Here is a 12,608-nt window from a genome sequence, read left to right on the forward strand (position 1 = left end):
AACACATTAGTCCCTCAACTAGGTTTGTCGTCAATACTCCAAAACCAACTAGGGGTGGCACTAGATGCACTTACAATCTCCCCCTTTTTGGTGATTGATGACAAACTAGTTAAAGTTTTCAACGGGGAATATAATCTATGAAATTGTAAAGGATAAGGAATTGTCTTCATAAGTTGCAAGGGCTCCCCTTGAAGATGTGCATATGAGTTAATTTGCTTTTGGAATGGAAATGCACATGGCAGGTTGTACTTGTGGAGATCCACTTCAACTTATGATGACAATCCACTATGCATGTGAAAGTATATGAAGATAATGACATGCATAATGGAAAATGGACGTCTGCAGAATGAGCTAAGTGCGGAATTTATCGTCGCACATGCGGAATTTATCTTCGCAAAACAAGGTGGCAAATAAGTAGTAGATGACCATCTAGTTTAAGTGTTACAACTCATAAGATCCAAATGTAGCAAAAACGAGAGTTGTAAGCACGAAGGAAAATATAAAGCACCCGCCCATATGGACCCGCTTGAAGACTATCAATCTCATATGCTTCTCCCCCTTTTGTCAGTAATGAACAAAAAGGTTTGAAGACATAGAGCATCTACTCGTTCCTATGAGGAGTAGGTGAAGTAGCAGGGTTGTTGGTGTTGTTTGGCGGTGCAGAAGAGCTTGGAGGTGCTGAAGGAGGTGGCGGTGAAGTAGCATCGTCTTCTTCCTCAATAATTCTGGTAGTCACTGTGGCAGCAGAGGAAGAGAACTCAGAGTCTTCAAGGGATGGAGTTCCTAGCAGCACGGCCCTTCGAGGAGGTGTGGAGTCAAACTTGAATCTCTCAGTGAAGCCATCCTCTTGAAGATCAGCTTCAGAACACATCATCGTGAGCCCTTTCCATGTGCGGCGACAGGTTTCATGGGCAACGAAAGCATTCTTGGTGGCAAGATTTCGAGTGCGATTAACATCCACCAAGAGGCTTTTCATCTGACACTTCAGCCAGTCATGATGCCTATCCTGTTTCTGATGTAGAGCCACAAGAAGCTCTCGGTCGTTGAGAACACGAGTGCGCTTCTTGGGTCTTGGAGCAGTGGCACTGTCAGTGGCTTCAGTGGAAGCAGGGTGTGGTGCACGTGTAGTGCCAGCCAAAGGATACACCCGAGAAACTGCTTCAACTCCTTCAACGTTCTGAGTAAAACTCTGATGTTCTGCATTCTGAAGACTTAGAAGTTGCTTGGCAGGCTTAGAATATATGGCTTCAGTAGACATGTCCACGTCAGGCAAGAAGATCCGATGGTTGCGGGCTGAGGGCTGATACGAGACGGCGGAGTGTAGCTTGATCAGCCGCATGACCCAAGGGGCGTAGAACTTCAAACCAAACAGATCAATGCCTGATGCAGCAAGTTGGCGTATGAAGAAGTCATGTGCATTGAAGCATTTGCCATGAAGTATATAGAAGACCAAAGTCTTCATTGCACCCTGAAGCTTGGCATTTGGAGAGTGCCCTTTGATAGGCCAGAGAGTTCGCCTGATGATGTGATAGATGGTTCTTGGCAGGTACTCAAGGTCTTCAACGAAGAACTCTGTGGGATAAGCAGCATCTTGGGGCAATGGCTTCATCATGCTGAGCATCTGACTCATATCAGGTTCTGGCCACTGAAAGATGCTCTCAATAGCTTCAGCATGCAGCTGACAGCCTTGCTCGAAGAGATCGCCAGGAGTGGGTGTAAGTGCATCTAGTGCCACCCCCAGTTGGTTTTGGAGTATTGACGACAAACCTAGTTGAGGGACTAATGTGTTTGTGAGAATTGCAGGATAACACAGGTAGAAGTCCCTCATTGATTCGGTTTTAGTACCAGAGATGACCCCTAAAAATGTATGAAGACATTGAAGTCAAAGGTGGTATGTGAAGATATTCACATTGAAGACTATGACAAAAGAAGACACGATATGAAGCCTATGGAGCTCGAAGACTTAGATCTTTCATAGTTCTTTTTCTTTTGTGTTGAGTCATAGGAACCACCGTACTGTTAAGTGGGGTCCAGGAGAACCAGTCAGAATGACTGAAGTGATGCCTAAACCAAAAACCTATATCTTCGAGTGAAGACAATGAGAGCGAATCTTGTCCAGAGCCGGACAAGTCAGCTTTGCTTGTAGCCCAAGTAAAGTTGCCATGTGAGTTTGAAATCTGACCGTTGGGACACGTGTCAGTTCCTTAGTGACCCAGGGTCATTTCGGACAAATCAGATCGGGTTGCCAAGTGGCTATAAATAGCCCATCCCCCTACAACCATAAACGGTTGGCTGCTCAGATTTCAGTGCACGGCTTTTGTCGTTTGAGAGCAACCCACCTCGAAGCCTTTGAGAGAAAATTCCTAGCGAGGATAAAGCCCTAACCACCCAGAGCCAGAGTAAATTGGGCATCACTTAAGTCTTCTTGTCTGAGTGATCTGAAGACTTATTACACTTGAGGACTGTGCATCCTCCAGACGGTAAGGCGTCGCGTTCAGAGCATCCAAGAGACATTGTGGATTGCGAGTGAACGAAGTTTGTGAAGGTTTGGGAGTCTACCTTGAAGACTTACCTGAGTGATTGGGCGAGGACTATGTGACCTTAGCTCAAGGAGAATACGGTGAGGACTTGGTGTCCTGAGCTGCGTGTTCAGGACTGGGTGTCCGGGACTGTGTGTCCTAAGGTTTAAATACCTAGCCGCTCCAATCAGACGTACAGTTGTCATAGCAACTGGAACTGGTCCAACACATCATTGTCTTCAACGAGTCACTGGTTTCATCTTCACTTCCTTTTTTACTTACTGTTACTCATTGTGAAGCCATTACATGCCTGCTATATCCTTTGTCTTCACAACGTAACTGTATGATCTGTTTGGCTTCATAACTTCTTCCTATCTGATCCTTATTACACTGCAGCTACTTGTCATTGTGCTTTCACTCTATTGAATACTTGACCATGGCTTGTCTAGTGTAATCTAACTTCCGCTGCATAATAATAGGCATATCTCTGCTGTTTGTCTTCATAACTTCCACGTTTTGAAGACTTTCATAAAATTCGCCTATTCACCCACCCCCCTCTAGTCGATATAATGCACTTTCAATTGGTATCAGAGCGAGGTGCTCCCTTGTTCTGTGTGATTCGGTTTAACCACCTGGAGTTTTAGCTATGTCGACTGCAGGGATAATTAAAGTCTCCGCTGCGTGCCCCGTCTTCGATGGAACTGAATATCCCTACTGGAAGAATAAGATGCGTATGCATCTTGAAGCCATTGACGTCGACCTATGGTATGTCATCGAGAACGGCGTTCCCAAGGCTGGAGAAGGTGTCACTGCTGCTGATGTCAAGAAATTTGTTCAACTGGACTCTACTGCCAAGAACATCATCTGTGGTCATCTGACCAAAGGACAATATGACCGTGTGAGTGCCTTGAAGACATCCAAGCTGGTCTGGGACTGGCTCTCCAAGGTCAATGAAGGCATCTCAACCCAGAGAGATCAAAGAATAAGTGTCCTTCGCAATCTCTTCAACCGCTTCAAGCGAAATGACAATGAGAATGTCCAGCACACATTTGACCGACTCACTGACATCACAAATGAGCTTCAAGCCCTCGGCGCCACTGAGATTACCAAACACGAAGTCGTCAAGACGCTGCTGAGATCACTTGATAGTTCGTTTGACATCATGGCCCTGATGATCCAAGAACGTCCTGATTTCAAGACACTCGATTCGTCTGACATACTTGATAGGCTCAATACACATGAGTTTCAGCTTTCTGAGAAAAGAGATATCTACGGTCCAAACTATGGGCGAACTCGTGCCTTGAAGGCAAAAGCTGTCTCCTCATCTGAAGAAGAATCTGATAGCAGTTCTGATGATCCTGAAGACATTGGAAGGGAACTTGCTATGCTTGTGAAGAAGTTCCAAAAGTTCACCAAGAAGAAAGACTTCAGAAAGTCTTCACGATCAAGATCAAGGAATGATGAAGCTTCTGCTCATGACTACAAGAAGAAAACATGTCACAAGTGCAAGAAACTTGGCCACTTCATCTCTGAGTGTCCATAGTGGGACAATGAGAACAAAAAGAAGAAGAAGAGCAAGGAATATGACTCTGACGACAAGAAGAAGAAGAAGAAATACTCAAAGTCTTCTTCCAAGTCTTCCTCAAAGTCTTCATCACACAAGAAGAGCTCATCTGGCAAGGCACGTGCGTTTGTTGGCAAGGAAATGGATTCAGAGGAGGAGTCTGCTTCTGAGGAGGCGGAGGTGGAGTCTGAAGAGGAATCCGACTCAGGCGTCGCAAGTCTGGATACAGCATACGTTGCCAAGTCCATCTTCAACACTGAAGACAATGACTTCATCACCGACGCCGATGCAAATGACAAGGACTACTCCGCTTCCACCTACTGCTTCATGGCACGCGGTGCCAAGGTAAACACACACACTACTCATTATCAAACATCTAGTGACGATGACTCTGATTGTGTTTCAAAACCTAGCTACAAAACACTTGCTAAAATTGCAACTGAACAACAGAAAGCTATGGAACATATTCAAAAATTGTTAGACAGAAGCGATGATCTGTTGGGTGCTGAAATGACTCGATCTGAATCCTTATTTGAAGACATAAAAAATCTTCACGTTAAGTATCAGGAACTTGAAAATCGTCATGAAACTCTCTCAACAACTCATGAAAAGCTTTCCTATGATTATCTTCAAAGGAAGCAAGATCTTGAGAAATTGAGAGCGGTTCATGAAGATCTTCAAATGGAAAATGAGTCACTTTGCGCCAAACAAATCAGTCCCGATCAGGAAGGATTTGAACCACCATGTCTTAAATGCATTGAGCGTGATAATGCTACTTCTGTTGCTGAATGTTCTACTGCTACTGCTGTTGCTATATCTTCAACTGTTGATGCGGTAACTAACCCCTCTGTTGAGGATACCACCGCTATTGCTGATGAGAATGCTAGGTTGAAGACATTGCTTGAAACAGGGATGTACAAAAGTCTTCAAGGGCATCAGACACTATGTGATGTCCTCAAAAAGCAGATTCTGAACCGAAACCCTAGGAAAGAGGGTGTTGGGTTCGTAAGGAAAATGAATGCACATGGCTCTTACTGGAAACCTGAGCAGTACCCCAAAACCATGTGGGTTGCTGCAAAGGAACCTTCAGCAGATCCATCCAATCTATCTGGCTTCACTTGTGCTAACCCCATTATCATTGATGAATCCTTTGATGCAAACTATATACTGTTTAAGAATCAGAATGGTGAAGTGTTTGCCAGGTACATTGGTACTAACTGCAGGAATGGACCGCCTATGAAGAAGATCTGGGTTCCGAAAAGGTGTCTGGAGAGTCTTCCTGTGAATGTCATCATGACACCTCACGTGAAGAAGACAAACCTCAGACCAAAGGCTTCATACAGACAGAGGACTCACCTGAGTCGCACTAACGCAAATGTTTTGCAGGGAAACCATACTCAGGCATATGAATATGAGAGCGGTTCATCAAACCGCCATGTTCATAAGACCAAGAACTATTCTGCTTATTCTTATGAGTACTATTGTCCGCCTGCAAGACTGTTGGCTAAGGCTTCAAAGCCAAAATTCTCAGATGCTGCACTTAGACTTATTGCTTCTAAGCCGCCCTTGATGTGGGTGGCTAAGAAAGCTTAACTCTCTTTTGCAGGGAAAGGTCTCCAGCAGAAAACCAAAATCGTCTGACGCTATTGCTGGGGACCTTAAACATCTTGTAGGGCGCAAGATCAAATGCCCAAATGGTCTTACTATGTACTTCGTACCTGAATCGCTTTCTACTCTCCTATTAGTCCAAACCTGGATCTAAGCTTTCATAACCCACTGGTTCGTCAAATGTTTTTGCTTCACAATGCTCTTGGTGAAGCCTATCCCCCTAACTACACTGTAGGGTACGACACCAGCGTCTTCAGAATGGGTTGCTGCAAAGGAACCTTCAGCAGATCCATCCAATTTATCTCGCTTCACTTGTGCTAACCCCATTATCATTGATGAATCCTTTGATGCAAACTATAAACTGTTTAAGAATCAGAATGGTGAAGTGTTTGCCAGGTACATTAGTACTAACTGCAGGAATGGACCGCCTATGAAGAAGATCTGGGTTCCGAAAACGTGTCTGGAAAATCTTCCTGTGAATGTCTTCATGACACCTCACATGAAGAAGACAAACCTCAGACCAAAAGCATCATACGGTCCAAAGGCTTCATACAGACAGAGGACTCACCTGAGTCGCACTAACGCAAATGTTTTGCAGGGAAACCATACTCAGGCATATGAATATGAGAGCCGTTCATCAAACCGTCATGTTCATATGACCAAGAACTATTCTGCCTATTCTTATGAGTACTATTGTCCGCCTGCTAGACTGTTTGCTAGGGATCCAAAGCCAAAATTCTCAGTTGCTGCACTTAGACTTATTGCTTCTAAGCCACCCTTGAAGATGTGGGTGGTTAAAGAAGCTTAACTCTCTTTTGCAGGGAAAGGTCTCCAGCAGAAAACCAAAATCTTCTGACGCTATTGCTGGGGACCTTAAAAATCTTGTAGGGCGCAAGATAAAATGCCCAAATGGCATCATTATGTACTTCGTTCCTAAATCGCATGCCACTCTCCCTATTAGTCCTAATCTGGATCTAAGTTTTCATAACCCACTGGTTCGTCAAATGTTTTTGCTTCACAATTCTCTTCGTGAAGCCTATCCCCCTAACTGCACTATAGGGTACGACACCAGCGCCTTCAGAGTCTTCAGAATGGATTATTGACAGTGGGTGTACAAATCACATGACTGGCAAAAGAAGTCTTCTCATGGACTCAACTTTACGTCCATCCGACAAGAGCCACATCACATTTGCTGACACTGGTAAAAGTAAGGTATTGGGTCTAGGTAGAGTTGCAATCTCAAGGGATCAACACATGGATAAAGTCATGCTTGTTGAATCCCTTGGCTTCAACTTAATGTCTGTCTCAATGCTTTGCGATTTGAACATGATTGTAATGTTTGGAAAATATCGTTGCCTTGCACTAATGGAATCTGACAAGTCTCTAGTGTTTGAAGGGTATCGAAAAGATGATTTGTACGTGGTAGATTTCTCAGCAGGGCCACAGCTTGCAGTATGTCTTCTAGCAAAGGCTTCAGAATGCTGGCTATGGCATCGGAGGCTTGGACATGCTGGCATGAGGAACCTCCACACTCTTGCGAAGAAGAAACATGTCATAGGCATCGAGGGCGTCAAGTTCAAGAAAGACTATTTGTGCGGTGCCTGTGAAGCAGGGAAGATGACAAGGGCCAAACATCCCTCAAAGACAATCATGACTACTACTCAACCCTTCGAACTGCTTCACATGGATCTTTTCGGTCCCACTCATTACTCAACTCTAACTACTACTGCTTGCCTCTATGGCTTCGTTATTGTTGATGATTATTCTAGATATACTTGGATGCACATAATCCTTTACAAGACTGAAGTGCAGGATGTCTTCAGACGCTTCGCCAATCGTGCTATGAACAATTTTGGCGCCAAGATAAAGCACATCAGAAGTGACAATGGCACTGAATTCAAGAACACTGGCCTTGACACATATCTTGATACCTTGGGCATCACACATGAATTCTCAGCCCCGTACACACCACAGCAGAATGGCGTCGCCGAACGCAAGAACAGAACACTAATTGAGATGGCCAGAACGATGCTGGATGAATACAAGACCCCAAGAAAATTCTGGCCTGGAGCGATTGATACTGCATGCCATACAATCAATCGTGTTTATCTTCACAAGCTACTGAACAAGACATCTTATGAGCTCCTTACTGGCAAAAAGCCAAATGTCAGTTATTTCAGAGTATTTGGCGCAAGATGCTGGATCAAGGACCCACACCATACCTTAAAGTTTGCACCAAAAGCACATGAGGGTTTTATGCTTGGATATGGAAAGGATTCGCACTCCTACAGAGTCTTCAATCTCTTTCATTACAAAGTGGTTGAAACAGTGGATGTGCGGTTCGATGAGACCAATGGGTCACAAAGAGAGCAACTGCCAAATGTGCTATATGAAGTTCCAGCTATTGAATCAATCAAGCTTATGGGAACTGGAGAGATTATACCTTCTGAAGCTCATCCTGAAGAAGAACTTATCATCTCAGCACCTGATCCACATGAAGACAATGCTCAGCCTGAAGACATTCCTCCCAACAACAACACAGATCAGCAAGAGCAAAGTCTTCGCCCTATACATCCTCGTGTTGCCAATGAAGTGCAGATTGATGGAATAATTGACAGCATCAATGCACCAGGTCCACTCACTCGTTCAAGGGCAACTCAGCTGGCAAATTTCTGTGGGCACTTCGCATTCGTCTCAATATCAGAACCCAAGAAAATTGAAGAAGCCTTCTTGGAACCTGAATGGATTCAAGCTATGGAAGAAGAGCTTCAACAGTTTGAGCTGAATAATGTATGGGAACTAGTTAAGCGTCCTGATCCACGGAAGCGCAACATAATAGGCACCAAATGGATATATCGCAACAAGCAAGATGAGCATGGTCAAGTTGTCAGAAACAAAGCTCGTCTCGTTGCTCAAGGATATACTCAAGTGGAAGGCATTGACTTCGATGAAACATTTGCTCCTGTGGCTAGGCTTGAAGCCATACGCATACTGCTGGCCTATGCAAATCATCATAACATACTTCTATATCAAATGGATGTGAAGAGTGCCTTTCTCAATGGCAAGATTGAAGAAGAAGTGTATTTTGCACAACCGCCTGGCTTTGAAAATCCAAAACATCCTGACATGGTATACAAGCTCAACAAGGCACTGTATGGCCTCAAACAAGCCCCTCGGGCCTGGTATGACACACTCAAATACTTCCTGAAGAGCAAAGGCTTCATACCTGGTTCCCTAGATCCCACTCTTTTCACGAAGACATATGATGGTGAACTATTTGTGTGCCAAATATATGTGGATGACATTATCTTTGGCTGCACCAATCAGAAGTACCGTGAAGAGTTTGGATATATGATGCAAGAGCAATATTAGATGTCCATGATGGGGGAGCTGAAGTTCTTCCTTGGTCTTCAAATACGACAACAACGCAATGGCATCTTCATATCTCAAGAGAAGTATCTCAAAGATTGCCTGAAGAAGTTCGGTATGCAAGACTGCAAAGGCTTCACAACACCAATGCCAACCAAACATCATCTGGGTCCTGACGACAATGGTAAAGAATTCGATCAAAAGGTATACCGCTCCATGATTGGTTCTTTACTTTATCTATGTGCATCTAGGCCAGATATTATGCTTAGTGTTTGCATGTGTGCTCGTTTTCAAGCGGCACCAAAGGAGTCGCATCACTTAGCTGTGAAGCGAATTCTTCGATATTTGGCTCACACCCCAACTCTAGGATTATGGTATCCAAAGGGCTCAGAGTTTGATCTGGTTGGATTCGCGGATGCTGATTATGCTGGTGACAAAGTTGATCGCAAGTCTACATCAGGCACATGTCACTTTCTGGGACGATCACTTGTATGTTGGTCTTCAAAGAAGTAGAACTGTGTATCTCTCTCCACTGCTGAATCTGAATACATTGCTGCTGGATCTTGCTGCACTCAGCTTCTGTGGATGAAGCAAACACTCAAGGACTATGGCATTCATCTGAAGCAAGTGCCACTTTACTGTGACAACGAAAGCGCCATCAAGATTGCTAACAACCCAGTTCAGCACTCGAAGACAAAGCACATTGAAATTCGTCATCACTTTCTCAGAGATCATGTTGTGAAGGAAGACATTGATATCATACACGTCTGAAAGTGCGTTATATCGACTAGAGGGGGGTGAATAGGCGATTTTTATGAAAGTCTTCAAAACGTGGAAGTTATGAAGACAAACAGTAGAGATAAGCCTATCACTATGCAGCGGAAGTTAGATTACACTAGGCAAGCCATGGTCAAGTATTAAATAGAGTGAAAGCACAATGACAAGTAGCTGCAGTGTAATAAGGATCAGGTAGGAAGAAGTTATGAAGCCAAACAAATCATACAGTTACGTTGTGAAGACAAAAGGTATAGCAGGCATGCACTGGCTTCACAATGAGTAACAGTAAGTAAAAGGAAGTGAAGATGAAACCAGTGACTCGTTGAAGACAATGATGTGTTGGACCAGTTCCAGTTGCTGTGACAACTGTACGTCTGGTTGGAGCGGCTAGGTATTTAAACCTTAGGACACACAGTCCCGGACACCCAGTCCTGAACACGCAGCTCAGGACACCAAGTCCTCACCGTATTCTCCTTGAGCTAAGGTCACTTAGTCCTCGCCCAATCACTCTGGTAAGTCTTCAAGGTAGACTCCCAAACCTTCACAAACTTCGTTCACCGGCAATCCACAATGTCTCTTGGATGCTCTGAACGCGACGCCTAACCGTCTGGGGATACACAGTCCTCAAGTGTAATAAGTCTTCCGATCACACAGACAAGAAGACTTAAGTGATGCCCAATGTTCTCTGGCTCTGGGTGGTTATGGCTTTTCTCCTCGCTAGGAATTTTCTCTCAAAGGCTTCGAGGTGGGTTGCTCTCAAACGACAAAAGCCGTGCACTAAAATCCGAGCAGCCAACCGTTTATGGTTGTAGGTGGTGGGCTATTTATAGCCACTTGGCAACCCGACCTGATTTGTCTGAAGTGACCCTGGGTCACTAAGGAACTGACACGTGTCTCAACGGTCAGATTTCAAACTCTCATGGCAACTTTACTTGGGCTACAAGCAAAGCTGACTTGTCCGGCTCTGGACAAGATTCGCTCTCTTTGTCTTCACTCGAAGACATAGGATTTTGGTTTAGGCATCACTTCAGTCATTCTGACTGGTTCTCTTGGACCCCACTTAACAGTACGATGGTTCCTATGACTCAACACAAAAGAAAAAGAACTACGAAAGATCTAAGTCTTCGAGCTCCATAGGCTTCATAACGTGTCTTCTTTTGTCATAGTCTTCAATGTGAATATCTTCATATACCACCTTTGGCTTCAATGTCTTCATACATTTTAGGGGTCATCTCTGGTAGTAACATCGAATCAATGAGGGACTTCTACCTGTGTTATCCTGCAATTCTCACAAACACATTAGTCCCTCAACTAGGTTTGTCGTCAATACTCCAAAACCAACTAGGGGTGGTACTAGATGCACTTACAACGTCAACACTGAAGAGCAATTAGCAGATATCTTCACCAAGCCCTTGGATGAGAAGAGGTTTTGCAAGTTACGGTGTGAGCTGAATATCCTGGAATCCTCAAATGTCCTGTGATTAGGCACACATCCTAACCCTTATGCATATTGATGACTTAGATGTGCAACACACGAAGTGAAGTATATCTTCAATCAATGAAGACATACATTCTAAGTGTGAATACATTAATGTGGAATTTGACTTCGGAGCGCCACGATAATTGTGCGCCGTGTCTGGGTCTAATACTTCCTATACGGTGGGTAACGCCACCACCAAACGTTCTATTTTGAAGTGTTTCTCTCATGGCGTTACCTTGCAATGTCTTCACATTTGGTTTGGCTTCGAACTCAACATATTTTCATGATTATCTTCACTATGTTGATTATATATATATATATATATATATATATATATGCTAGTGTTCTGTCCTCTACAACATTCACTTATAGCTATGTCTTCGTGTTGAATCTTTTGAACTAAGTGAATGTGATCGGACCCCAACTTATCTATGCTTCCTATCTCAAATATTATCTCTCCAAGTCATATGCATTCTATTGAAACTGTCGAATGTCTTCACTGCGTCCTTGTCAGCAGAAGATACAGAGACAACCATTAAGTCCGTTTTCAATGCTCATTCCTCCACATAAAATCCGGAGAAGTAGGAACGACCACCCGACAATCCAGGCGTGCGTGGGACGTGGAACAAACCCCAAACTTCCGCAAACTGGCCACGCGTTCCTCAGATGCGAATCGCCAGGGGCACCTGTGTAATAGCACAGTGCCGCCCCTGTGCCTATAAATACACACTCACAGCAGTAACTATCTCTTCTTCCACCCTCGCACGAACCCTAGCGCCACCGCTAGCTCTCGACGACGCCGGCGACGAAGCACTTCGCTGCCGCAACCTCTCCGACGCCGTCTTCACGCCGACCACGGACATCGTCCTCTCCGCCGTCGCCGTAGGTCTCCTTCGCCGCCAAGTTAGGGCACGGACGAGTGAACTGCTCGGCCTCATCTCCCACTCCGTCTAGCAGTTCTCAGTGTGGTAAATAAAACTCCCTTTTTACAGCACCGTTGATCCTATTGATCTGTCACTTTCTACCACAAGTAGTTTCTATTCACACAAACTAGATCTCTCTCAAACTGCATCTCATAACATGCCTAGTATATTCACTTGTGCTTCACAAAGTAGTTAGATTCCTCACTTGTACCGATCTGTGGATTCGTACAAATCTGGAACCAACTTCTTATCTATGAGTGAATGTCTTCGCACGATGAGGTCAATGTCTTCTAAACTGATTTATCTTCAAAATCTTCTGAGAATGCATATGACCTCTTCCCCTTCCCTCGCACCTTAATGCTGTCACA

Source organism: Triticum urartu, chromosome 5 (genome assembly GCF_003073215.2).
Source record: "Triticum urartu cultivar G1812 chromosome 5, Tu2.1, whole genome shotgun sequence".
Taxonomy (NCBI): domain Eukaryota; kingdom Viridiplantae; phylum Streptophyta; class Magnoliopsida; order Poales; family Poaceae; genus Triticum; species Triticum urartu.